The sequence below is a fragment of the Caloenas nicobarica genome, chromosome 3 (assembly GCF_036013445.1).
Source record: "Caloenas nicobarica isolate bCalNic1 chromosome 3, bCalNic1.hap1, whole genome shotgun sequence".
Lineage (NCBI taxonomy): Eukaryota > Metazoa > Chordata > Aves > Columbiformes > Columbidae > Caloenas > Caloenas nicobarica.
In genome coordinates this window covers 22,552,582-22,565,437 of record NC_088247.1, presented here as the reverse complement: position 1 = coordinate 22,565,437, position 12,856 = coordinate 22,552,582, and the positions used below count along the sequence as shown (strand labels likewise).

At 41.1% G+C, this 12,856-nt stretch overlaps 1 protein-coding gene across 2 annotated transcripts in view; it reads right to left on the bottom strand.

Annotated features, from left to right (window-relative positions):
• The window catches only part of MYOM2 (myomesin 2), an 81,631-nt gene extending 80,466 nt beyond the window's left edge, over positions 1-1,165 (bottom strand). The window contains exon 1 of one of the 2 annotated variants that reach the window (XM_065632692.1): positions 1,059-1,165. The gene's annotated coding sequence lies outside the window, so the exon portion shown is untranslated. The remainder of the gene's footprint in view (positions 1-1,058) is intronic. The other variant, XM_065632693.1, reaches the window with a different exon arrangement.
• Between the last annotated feature and the right edge of the window lie 11,691 nt (positions 1,166-12,856).

Sequence of the window (12,856 nt, the reverse complement as noted above, 5' to 3'; positions counted from 1 at the left end):
CACTGTTGTGAGTCTAAAAAATGTAATTTTGGCTTTTCTATGACTCTTATGGTAGAAGGGAGTGGAAGCCCCCAGTCTGATTTCTCTTGCCACATCCTTGTTATAAGCTAAACTGTACAGGCAAGAGAGAGTACTTCTGTAGACACTTTCTTACTAACTCATGATCTTATAAGACTGGGAATTAAATTAGGCTGAGTTTGACTGCATTGACTTGAAACCTTGCCATCTTAACACTCCAAATGCACAAAGAGTCACAAAATGTTACCATAAAGCTTTAAGATTTCCCTTCACTTTGTGAGTGTACTACATCCCTTCAACCGGACAGCAAGGAATATGGGACAGTGAGACAGTGAAAGTCAGTCATTCCCATCATTCCAGCCTTCATTATCCCTCATTACAATACTTTCTTTGGCTCACAGGTATTATCAACACACAGGTGTAGTTTCAAGAGCATTAACATGCTTTCCCAGGATTCTATCAGTGGTATTTAGCTGGAATTTTCATGTGGCACAGAACACATCACGTAGCCGAGAGTAATACAGACACCAGAAATGTGTCTTCTGAAGGCATGTGCTTGAAAGTACAAAAAGTAAAAATAGAATTTTTCATCCTAGCTACATCCTATTCTTCAGCATGCCAAATAGTTTTGCCAGCTACTATAGGATTTTATGCTTAATTATTTATAGACATACTTCATATAAACCATGTTTTGTCTCTTTATACAGTATAGGCACACAAAAAAGTTGCATTGCCAATATATGTGCAATTGGAAAAGCACATATTCCAATAGAGCTGTGGATTGGTATAATGGAGTTCTTTATATGCAGAAAGAAACAGAGGAAATGTAATACACAATAAAATCAAGCTGACTGTGCACAGAACAAAACAATTCTACTTTACTTTTTTGTTTGTATTTTCATAAATCAATCTGTGTCCTGCTTATTGCTTGTTTTCCCTGACGAAGGTAAGATATTTCTTACAGAAAAGCACCCAACACCCTCCCACAATCACTCCCATTTGTTATGAAGAAGAAAAACCTAAGTGAAAAATGGACTTACCAAGGGATATAGAAAAATTGCAAAGCAGAGAGGAAGACCAGCCTTTCCCAGCTTAGTAAACTCTGGTGGAGGAAAACAAAAATAATTCCCCTCTCTAAAGGCTACTGCCCCTTCACTCCCATTTAAGGACAGATACAATGCTATATTTAGAACCAACCAAGTTATTCTCCCAAAACTGAGCGCAGCCTAATAGGCAATAAGGGTATGATACAAAGGAAGAAGAAAAGCCCTGCCCCATATGCAGTTTTGTACTGTATTTTTAAAAAAGACAGACTTCTTTCCTAAAAAAAACCCAGTTGTTTATGTTAAAAGTGGGGTTTCTTTTCCCGGTAACACCAAGCACATGGGAAACAGATTAATGTCAGAAAAGAGATTGAACTATTTATTTAGAAATTATTGTCGTTTTAAAATAATCAGTAACTTAGAAGACCAGTGAGGAGACTTAAAGTCCAGAATCTTATTAGTAGAGACATGAGATCCCCTTGGTGGCTCAGGCTGTAAAATGAGCCTCCTCATTGCTTCCTTAAGAGCTCCCTGGATTTGAGAACATGGCTGCAATATGTGAAGGCATAATAACTATCTAAAAAGCCTATTAACATGGACATAAAGAAAGTCCAGCTCCTACTCACTATTTCCATCTCCATAATGTTACCAGCCAACCTGATAGAAATTTCTTTGTGTCTTGTAGGGAAAGTAGGAAGAATTAATACACATAGAGGCATATAAAGCCAGAGGAAAACCACAGCCAAAGCACTCAATTCTGTGAGACCCTGATGGTCCCTGATTACTACCAATTAAAATGGAGGGGTTTGGTGCCTGTAGGGCTCCTAGATTTCTATCCAGAAGGTCCAAGGTGCCACTGTGGTGGCTCTGACATGTCCAGATGTGATGGTGAGCATGGGCTCAGTCACTCTACTCCATTCTGGTAGGGATGCAGGGATTTGACCCGTGATGTGAAACCATATGAGGGAAGAGAAGGAAGGGCAGGAACTCTGACAAGGCTTTGTGACAAGTGCAAAGAAATAATCACATTCCTCTTAATTCTGCCTGGAAATAAGGACAACATGTCTGAGAAAAACTGACCATATGGCAGATTTAATCACACCTCATAGCTTGGCCCATAAGTAAGGAATTCATTGATATTTAAAGTATTTGAAAATAACAAGATCTATTTTCAGTTTACTTACACAGGAACGGGATCAATACCAAAGTCTCTAAGTAACAAGATCTCTCAGTGCTCATTATAAGAAAATGCAGTACGTGAACAATGTACTTCTAAATAATGCTTTGTTCTTATACAAACAGGAAGCAGAGCAAGATGTGGAGAAACCTTTAACCAGTTGCTTCTAATCCCATCCCCAGTATTCATCCAATTCCCCTAAATAGCTCTGCTAAGAATCTTTCCCACTTTCTTGCTGTCTAGGACTATCATTTGCTTGACACAGGCTTCTCCCTCCCACTGATCTTAAATTATAACTCAGTCTGACAGAATTAGATCTACAGAGATGGACACAGTGGAATGAGTGCATATGCAGTGAGCATAGATGATGCTTCAGAAGCAGCTGTCAAAGTAATTATCATGTAATAATCCAGAGCAAACCCACTTTACTTACACAGCTCCTTCTCTTCTCCCCTATTGCATTTTCCTGCAGGAGGTAAAAGGTCAATATTCAGGAAAACTTTAAAGTACTCATCACACTCTCTACTTTTAATTTCTTGTTCTATATTTATTATCTTTAAAGAAATGGAGGAACGTAAAACCTGCTCTATCTGCCTTTACATTTGAGATCTCTTCTATTTTAAGATCTTTCTTCAGGGTGTGGTTGGATGTCAGAAATGTAAAAGGGCATCTTGAGGCCTCTGGGGATCATGCCATGGGGAAGAACCAGACATGCAATGGGGCCAGTCCCAGGTTGTGTCCAGGTAAGTCAATAAATAAATTCTCCTTCTCTTCATAGATATTCACAAAACAGGAGAGAAGGGAAAACTGCAACATTGTGTTAATCGGTGGTGTTGAAGTTAGGCAGAAAACCTATCATCCAAAAATTCTCCAGCATTTTAATCATTAAATAATTTACATTACGCTCTCAAACACACTTCCTCCCTGACACTGAAGGCGTCTTCCCCTGATCCCTCCACTTCCCAAACAGAAGTTCTTCTCTAAGAGATGGTTTTCTTAAAGCAGAGATTTAGCAGGGTATCAAAAGGATTATCCAAGCACTTAAAACTGAGCATGTGCTAAAATCCTTTCATGAATATGGTATTTCAGAATTACATCTTTGTCTTATACCAATCCCTTGATGTGGGTTGTTTAATTGCTACAGGCTTAAGTAATGGCTCAACTGCTCCCATAAAGGGGAAGACAAAGACCTGAAATAGAGCTCAGAAAAAGATGCATTAGCATTTAGCTACTGGAGGAAACATTCAAAACTGTAATGAAATGAAATGTAATGGTGTTAGAAAAGGTATGCTTTTAGCCTGTAAGAGTGCCTTAATAGTGGCCTTGTGCTTTTAGCTTTCTCCAGTTCCAAGAAAACTTAATGCATCTTTGTATGGCAGCTTCTGAAGTCCTGCTTTATTAATATTGTAGGTCTCTATTTCTTCAAATGGTTGTAGTGTATTTATAGTTTCATCTAAAGTGTAAACTTTCTAAAGTCAGGCTAGAACAACGTATACTGTGCACTGGAGATCATAGAGCAGTCTATTGGATTTCCTTCACAGCTCTCCTGGTCCTAGCATCTCCTTTGGCATTACAAATGAAAGACAAAATAACGCATGCAAATTCAATGATATGGGGAAAAAAATCATGCCCTTTCCTCAGTTACTGCTTTTGGTCAGAAGCCTGAGATGATCAGGTCCATAGATGAACCAAGTAGAATTTGTCTTATTCAAAAGAGAATACCACCACCTGAAAGACTTAATTAAAAAATCTTTTGAGGCAGTGCACCTGCAGATTAGCTAACAAGAGAGCAGCAACAGACACACGCCTGACTGCTAACGACACTGTAAATGTGTTCACACAGCTGAGCACAGATCTGAGAGAAAACATTTGTCTCTTCCATGTGGGGAGAGCACAACTCCATTCCAGCTCCTAAGACACTTGAATACTACTCTGTCCACCTCCTGCTTTCTTCTTCTTTTCATTATTCTTGATGTCTTTTCTCTTCCTCTACTAGAACTTTTTATTTTCTTTTCAATGCTCAACTTGAAAGTATTTTAAGGCCGGCTACATGCAGCTGTACACTGCCAAAAGCTAAAGCTACCCCTCCCAGAAATGAGGATGGGCTATGTGGAGATGACACCATGAGAGAGCCAAGACATTTGGAGGAGGAAAAGAAGGAGGCAAGTGCAACCAAGAGACGACTGTGTCCCTTTCCTGGGAAAGAGGAAAATGGCAACTGCAAAAAACCCCACACATGCTAGAAGCTGTTTTAAATAGCCAGATGGGGACTGTCAAGCAGCGATTCAATAGAGCTAGACTGAACTGCAGCCAGAACATCAGACACTTCTAATACGAGCCTTTGAACAAATGCTGAAATACCTCAGTATACAAAATGCTGGGATTTGTTTCCCTGCAACATAAAATAAAGTGAGTCTCTTAGTAAGTATCCTCATTTATATCTAAGAAGACAAACACACCACTTGGTATAGTGAGTTAATCATTTCTAAGATATTTAAACAGTGATGGTTCACCCTGCTGTTCCAGGACCCATTCTGGAGCCCATCAGAGTCAGTGGTAAGGTTTTACTGACTCAGGGAAGCTCTGATTCATATGCTTCTTGATTTAAAGCCTCTTTAAAAAGTTGACAGAGGGTTAGCTCAGCCACAAACAGAAAATATAGGGTTGCCTGGTGCAGCAGAATGTTTTAGCGACTTATTTTGTGAGTTACTGCAAGTGGCAACAAGAGTATATTTGCTACTGCTTTGGACAGCATAAAATACTCTAGAGCTGGTAACAGGCTTAACTGGAACTTCAGCCAATGGGGTTGCTTAGCTAAATATGTTTTGCTAAATTTTAGGGTTAGCCAAGCAAATTACAGTCTCTTATCAGGGATGTGAAGTTACAGCTTATGTTTCAAATGCTGTTGTTCTTTTTAATATAATCAGATCTTTTGGAAGTGTTTCTGATAAAGCTTAATGAAAACAACAGCATTTAGTACAGTTTACTAACTGTAGTTAAACAAACCATACCATAGAAGACCCCACTAACAGTATATAAGCTCAGTGGCACCCTTCATTTACCATTATAATGAGATCTATTTTTCAACAAAGTGCACAGATATGGACCGTAATGATTTCCATCTTACGCTGGTATAATTAGCCAAGTGTCACACAATACGCTCTGCAGATACCCGCTGTAGCAAGTTATCTCTATCAACTAATCTCAATGTCAGCAACAGATGAAATCTAGACACAGCCACAGGTTGTAACACGGCAGAGATGGGAACAAGTTACACCGCAGTCATGTGGTCCAGAGGCTTCACCACCCAGGGGAGTGCAGGTGAGACAGTTACAGTCCCAAATCCACCACTGGATATCACCACGCAAAGTCTATTTTAATGCCTTCAGCTTTAGAAGCTGCCAGCTATGGGGTATAGTGCTATGTTAACAGCACCTACACACTGGACTCACACCAGAGATAAGCACTGGACGGCCCAAGCACAGAATCACAGAATGGTTGGGTTTGGAAGGGACACCGGAAGGTCACCTTGTCCAGCCCACCTGCTCAAGCAGGGCCACCTAGAGCCAGTTGCCCAGGACCATCTCTGGATGGTTTTGAATATCTCCAAGGACGGACCCTGCACAACATCTCTGGGCAACCTGTGCCAGTGCTTGGTCACTCTCACAGTAAAAAAAGGGGTTCCTGATGTTCAGAACCTCCTGTGTTTCAGTCTGTGTCTAACACCTCTGATCCAGTCCCTTCCTCTGCTTGGGATGGCAGGATCTGAAGGTCACTAGCACAGGCACTCCAATAGCTGGCACCCAGTCCACTCATACCAGTCCCCCCAGCAGCTGACTCTCAGTCCATGCAGCCCTCACATAGGATGGAAAGTGAGATTACAGAGAGAGTTAAGAAAGGATTCGAAGACAGGACAGGCTCTGGTGACCGGGCACAGGCTTCAGTCAGACAACTGGCCCTGTTTTACACACAATCAGCCCCTTTTATACTCCTTTCTGTCTCTTCCTCTCTTTGTTCTTCCCTGATTCCCTTCCCCCAAATATTTCTTCATGGCTTTGCAGGGTTCTACCAATTCCTACTCCTCTGGTCTCCACCCAACTCATCCCAGCCCTCCTACTTTACGGTCTTATCAGTTGCAATGTTCAGATTAGTTTTCCTGGAATAGCTCATCAGTTTGTGTGACTAACGAGGTTTATTTCTTCTCATAGTCTCCATCATTGTTTGTCAGGTCTGTGTTTGTTGCCTTCACCTTTTTTCATATCAATTTGACTTTAGGTGCTCATCTATCAAATCATCTTGCTGGAACAAACATTCACACACTCCACTCTCCTTATCAATTAGTGTCACTAACCAGGTATGTTTCTGGTTATTGACTTCGTTCCCACTACGTGATCAGGCTTTTTATGTCTATGTTTGGCTATCCCCTTTTCCTTATTGTCCCATTTGACAAGGTCCTTTGTCAAATAATCTTACAGGGAAAAAAAAAAAATCCTCACATTTCTCATATCCTCATACAGATAACGTGGAAATTATTTGCTTCTGTTCCACAGGGGGAAAGGAGAAGGAAAGGAGCACATAACAGATCACATGGCAGATGGGTTGCATGGTGAGTCCAATGGGAGAGTTGATGTGAAAATGCCCAACAGTGTCAAGTTCGGGCATATCCCACTACTCAAGGTTATTGAGCTTTGTGTGACATATCCATCAGTTCATGTCACTGAAGCATGTAGCTATGCTGGGTGTGGCCCATGCCACGCATGATATACTGTCTGACTTATATATGAACATGAATGTGCTTCATTACTCCAGAAGTAATGAATCTTATATATTCCTGGAAATATATATATTCCTGAATATATTCCTGGAAACAGGTAACTCCCATTAGAAAAAAATGATATTGTTTCATTTCAGAGCTAAATTACAACAGCTTGAAGGAATGACACCATGGAGATCTGACCGGGTTTCACTGTAAACAGGCCAAAACTGTTGGAAATGCAGCCCAGGCGTGGCTTTCTTTAGGAATGACAGCAGATGAACCCCCTAATTCCTGTTCCTCACTACTGCAGGATTTCTTTGATTCTTTGGTTGTTACAATGAAAAGGATTGAGTTCAGCACAGGAAGGCACAATGAGGAGTGTGCTAAGACTGTTGGTCCCAGGCAGGCCCCAAATTCACACTGTTTTAACAGATAGCATTTGGCATTTTTAGTAACAACAAAGGAAGAAACCACTGTTTTGCAGAAGCCACAATGAGTCACACTGATGCTTCTCCAACTGCTCTGTTGTTTCTTCTCCAGGTCTTCAAGGGCAATGCCATAGCATATAAAACAAAGCGACATTTCATTACAGAAAACAAACTGAAAAGCCATACTTGATTCTTCTATCCCAGCCTCTAATTAATGTTTCTCTCCATGGTTCATATTCTGGTGCTTCAGATGAAGCTACATTTGGAGGTCACCAGTTCTCACCATTACCACTACTGCTCCTCAGTTACTGTACAGCTGCGGTGTTCCTGACAGGCAGGTTTGGCTGAATACTTTGCCTATTCCAGTTAACTGATTATTTACTCTTCTCACTCTTTGGCATTCTGTTGTCACTAAATCAGTCACACACTAGCATCCTTGATCCTCAGGTTAAAGACTCATTTGATTTCAAAGGGTGCTTTTACCCAAGCAAAGACTTTAGGACTCTCTACACAAACACTCTTCACATTTAAACACAGATTAGACAAGTTATTAATATTTTGTTCTTTTTATTTTTCTTCATAGGTCATCTAGCCTGTGTCTTGCTGGGCATGCTGAGTGTTCCTCTGCAACTATATTTTTATCACAAGGTAATATTTACACGGCTATAACATTTTACAGATTTTATATGTTACAGATATGTACAAGTACATATATTTTGATTCCTACCTTGCTGTTATCCAAATCAAACACTATTCCCATTATTCTTAATTTTAATCTGAGGTAGTTATGGGTTCCAGATACACAGATAGCTAGAGATGGCAGCAAATTTTTTTCTTCACTAGCAGAATTTGTATTGCAATAAGGAAGCATTAGGTACTGCTCTGGATTCTACTGTAACATATCCTAAAGAACAGGTAGGCAGATTCAGAGAGCTGCAAGACCAAAAAAGGCGTTCTTCCAGCTTAATAAATACTTTGAGGCCCAGGTCACATCAGAGCAGCACAGAATGTAAAGCTTTGAATGCTGAGGACAGCTGTCCTGCCTCCCTGCCTCGGTGGCCTGTCTAGTTGTAGGCAATCCCATCCACTGGCAGTGTTCCCCAAGTGAAACAAATACTACAGCATTGCAGGGGAGGAAAAAATCTTGAGCTGAGTGTGGTCGTCAAGATGTCTGGGCATTTACGACCAGACAACAACAACATAACATCACAGTAACCATTGGGATAGCTTAGGATACCACAGGGAGTGACAGATCATCGCACCCTCCCTGACAAAGGGACTGAAATCAGCTGCTCGGAGTTTCCAACACGTGGGAACCCTTGAATGGAAAGATAAAGTTTGAGGCCAGAAGAATCATCATGATTGTCTTATTTATACCTCACAGTCTATTCAGTTACGTTTGCTACTTTTGTGCAGTGATACTATGCAATTGAGAAAATGTGTGGTCAAAACACCACCTGGATGAAGTACTTGTTCTATAAAAGGAAGATTGTCTTAATGTGGACATATACAGGGATTAATTATTCCCTATTGTTTGTACTTTCCTCCAACTCTTAATCATAAGTGCAAAAAAAGTGTGCCTTTTTTTCTTGAGTTGAAATTTGTCTAGGATCACTTTCCATCCAGTAGTTCTTGCTGGCTTCTCAGATTTATAAATGGATGGATAGACAGATAGATAGATAGATAAACACTCCGAAGGTGCCCACACACTAACCCTTACACTTCACCTTCCCACTGTAATTGCTAGACAGAATATCTGTTTCTGACCATATGATGCTGGTGCAGCCTGCTAGCACAGACCAGTCAGGACTTCTGTGAATAATAAGGTAGGAAGGACCAAAGAATTAAAACAAGTTTGGTTTTGACATGTTTATAGTTGTACATTTTCCATACATGGGAGAAAAGAGAGTGATTACTTAGAAAATACCAGAAGTAGGCAATGAAGTAGCAAGGAATTTGGCATTATGTGTTGACCTTTGGAAAATCAGACATGAGAGATACACAGAGGTCATGATAAACATTAAGCAATGGAAAAAATAGTTTTCAGTGGTACATTACAAAAAATGAATCTTCTAGAAAGAGGAATCTTGTAAAAAGAGGAACCTTGTCAAAAGGACACCTTAGGATTACGATCTTTTCAGAAGCTTTCTGGGAAATACAAACTGAGCAACCCGCATTGCATTCCTACACTGTAATATAAAAGCTTCGACTTGAACTTCAGCTCTGTGCATACAGAAAGACAGTACGCTATACTTTTCAGATGTTTTTTCCTGTTTAATCCTAGATAGAATTAGTATAAAGGTGCAAAAAGTGTAACACTGATTGTGATAGCTGCTGGTTGAGAGGCTGCCTGACAGGTTGGAAGGTCGTGTCTTCACAGGAATCGTGAAAGGAGGCAGCAAACAGAGGCATGAGGAAGGGAAAGCAAGAGCTCTCTTCTGGTCTTGGTGAATTTAGGTGGGCAACAAAAAATGGTGTCTGGTTTTCTGTGGATCTCTGATCAATGACACATTTTAAACTCATGCACGATACATCTGGAACAGAAATACTGCCCCTGTTTCTAGGTTTTTTTTAAAAAAAAAAAAGTCACCAAAAGCAGACCACTACACATGTAGCTCCTTACTAGCAGAAAGGACACACGTGTGCAGTGTCGCTCCCTTCCTGACAGAAGTATGCCAGCAATTTCCTAGTGGGTCACATGCCCTGGGATACAATTGTGCCTCATGAGAACCACATGGAAATAGTCCATTAAAGCTCCAGTGTCAAGTAATATAGAGCAGCTGTCTCAATATTTGGACTTCTGACTTGCTGTGTGCCTTGTTCATTATTAGTTTTTGCTACTCCTCCTCCTTCCACTCACCTACCCCCTCCCACGCCACCCTCCTCTATTAATTCTCAAGAAGAAAGAAAAGGAAGATGTCCAGACATCCCACAACTAGTGCCAGCCCAGGGGATGAGAGGAGGACCAGGAAGACAATGCCACCATCTCTCACCACTCATACAGCCACAGAACAAGTAGGGATACATATAACTTACCAGCACAACCAGTCATGCCATCCATCAGTCTTCTGATGGTGCTCTCTACAGGCAGTTGCGATTCCTGCTGGTGGACCTCAGAGGCACCTGGGACATGGTGGGCTGCTGCTGGTCCTGAAAGCAGTTCTCCACATCCAGCCCTTCTGAATTCACAGCTGCAGAGATACTGTATTCCTCTCATAGAGCCCTTGACCTGAAATTTGGTAAAAGGATGGAAACTGCTCTGGGGAGCAGCACAACACATACATTTGCTGTGTTCTTTAAATCCTTCCTAGGGACCTGCTATTTGCCATAGACAGGGAGAAGACAGTAAATGTACCCCTAGGCCTGGTCTAATAAAGTCATTCTTATGTTAAGACAACACATAAAATACGCACCAGGAATCTTGAAAAGGTCAAAGAACTGATTTGCATTCCAGAAGCTAATGAACATTTGCTTGCTGAATGTAATCTGCTGAAAGAAAAGACTAGGGAACAGCAACCAAGTAAGGAGGTAAGATAAATCAGAGTGTGCATAAAGGAGATCAGAAGAGGACCCACGTACAATGACATCTTTCTAGGTAGATACAGTACAGTTAAAGATCAACACCAAAGATCAGCAGCTCTCTCCAGGAAATAATTTAAATAGTAGCTGTCCGAATATGGGACTGTCTATAGAAGGTGTTTAACTTAATAATATTCAGAATCACCTCAGATTTCTTTAAACATTCAGAGTATTTTCATAACTTGATAATTTTGGTCACCATTTACAAGACTACCAACTAGCATTTCTTTTACCATTCTTGAATTAATTGTTATGTACATTATTAACATTTGCATACATAAGCATTTCCATGGAAATGCCATGCTGATGATTAGGGGATTAGAGCAACTGATGTGCCAGGAGAGGATGAGAGAACTTGACTGTTCAGCCTGGAGAAGAGAAGCCTCAGAGGATCATATTAATGTGCATAAATACCTGAAGTGAGGGTGTAAAGAAGACAGAGCCAGCCTCTCTTCAGTGGTGCCTAGGGCTGTAGGGAGCTGGAGACCAGCACTACTGCAGCGCCACTGGGGCAGGGACTGATGGCCCTCAAGGATTGAAACTGGGCCATGGGTAGGGTAGAGGGAGGCCCTTTTTAATTCCAAAATTACATTTTGGGAAGGAAAGTTGGTGAAAACCTCCTCCATGTCTCTGACTTCTCTTCAAACACACTGAATAGTGTTGGCCATCAGTGAAACTGCATCGATCAGGAATGTCGATTGTCTTACTTATAACACATAATACAGCATTTTGTAAGGAATCCAAAATAACAGAGCGGAGTTTCTACAGTAGCGTATTTGCACTTAGACAATTGGCCCATTAAGCTGGTCAATTTTATTTTAAAGCCTCATTTCACTTCTGCAATGTATTATGACTCATAAGCTCCAGTTTCAATGAGCTATTATTTCAGTATTGCCAATTATTTAAACTTCATGCTGCAATATACTTGATAGATGTCAAAGTTCATCTTAAATAACATATTTATAGTATATGGAGTATTAGCTTGCATTCAACAGAACGTAACATTTTTCCTGTGTGAGAAATGTAAGCCAATGCCAGCAGACCATCAGGATGTATCTACACCAGGCACTGACGAATGATTTAGAAAACTGGATAGTACCAGTAGAACCTCTTTAGGACTCAAACACAGATTAGTCATATCAACATGGAGCTAAACCCAAGTTAATAAGACAGGAAGATGTGTTAGTTTTCTCCTGAACACAGAGTAGCATAGCTACTCTCCCACAGAGGATGACGCTACTCCACGTGGACACCACAGCTCAGCTCAATGCTGGTTTATGTGCTTCTGAAGCACGATCCATCAGCCATGTTCAGTGTGAAAATATTTTGATGTAAGCTGCGTTTTAGGGAACTGAATAGATCTGTTTAGAATTTTTTTATAAAATTTTTGTTTCTTGTGGAAAGAAAAAAAAAACTATACCAAAGCGACTTACCTTTATCTCTGTGTAAGTACATCTGTGGATATGGAATTTCTAGGAAAGCCTTCTCAGGTTCGAGGAGGAGTTTCAGGCCACACTGAAGATGTATTTACATTTTCTATGAATTCTTAGGCTACATTTCTGCCTTCCCTTTCACACTGGGAAAGCCCAGGCCAACAGACTAGCCCTGGGTGCAGGGCCCCACGGGTACCACGCAGCTTGAGGAGAGATGCGAGGCCAGGCTCGTACCAGGCGAGCAGCTGGATATGAGGCTGCTCCCACCAGCTACTGGCTCACTGAACCCGAGCCCAGGGTCAGAAGACCTTCCTCAGCATGTAGGAAGCATGAGAACATTTTGAGAAGGTACCCTCAGAGACAGGCTGCCTTCTGAGCTGTGAGAGGAGACAGCCACAGCCCTCGGCCATGCAGCGTGAGGC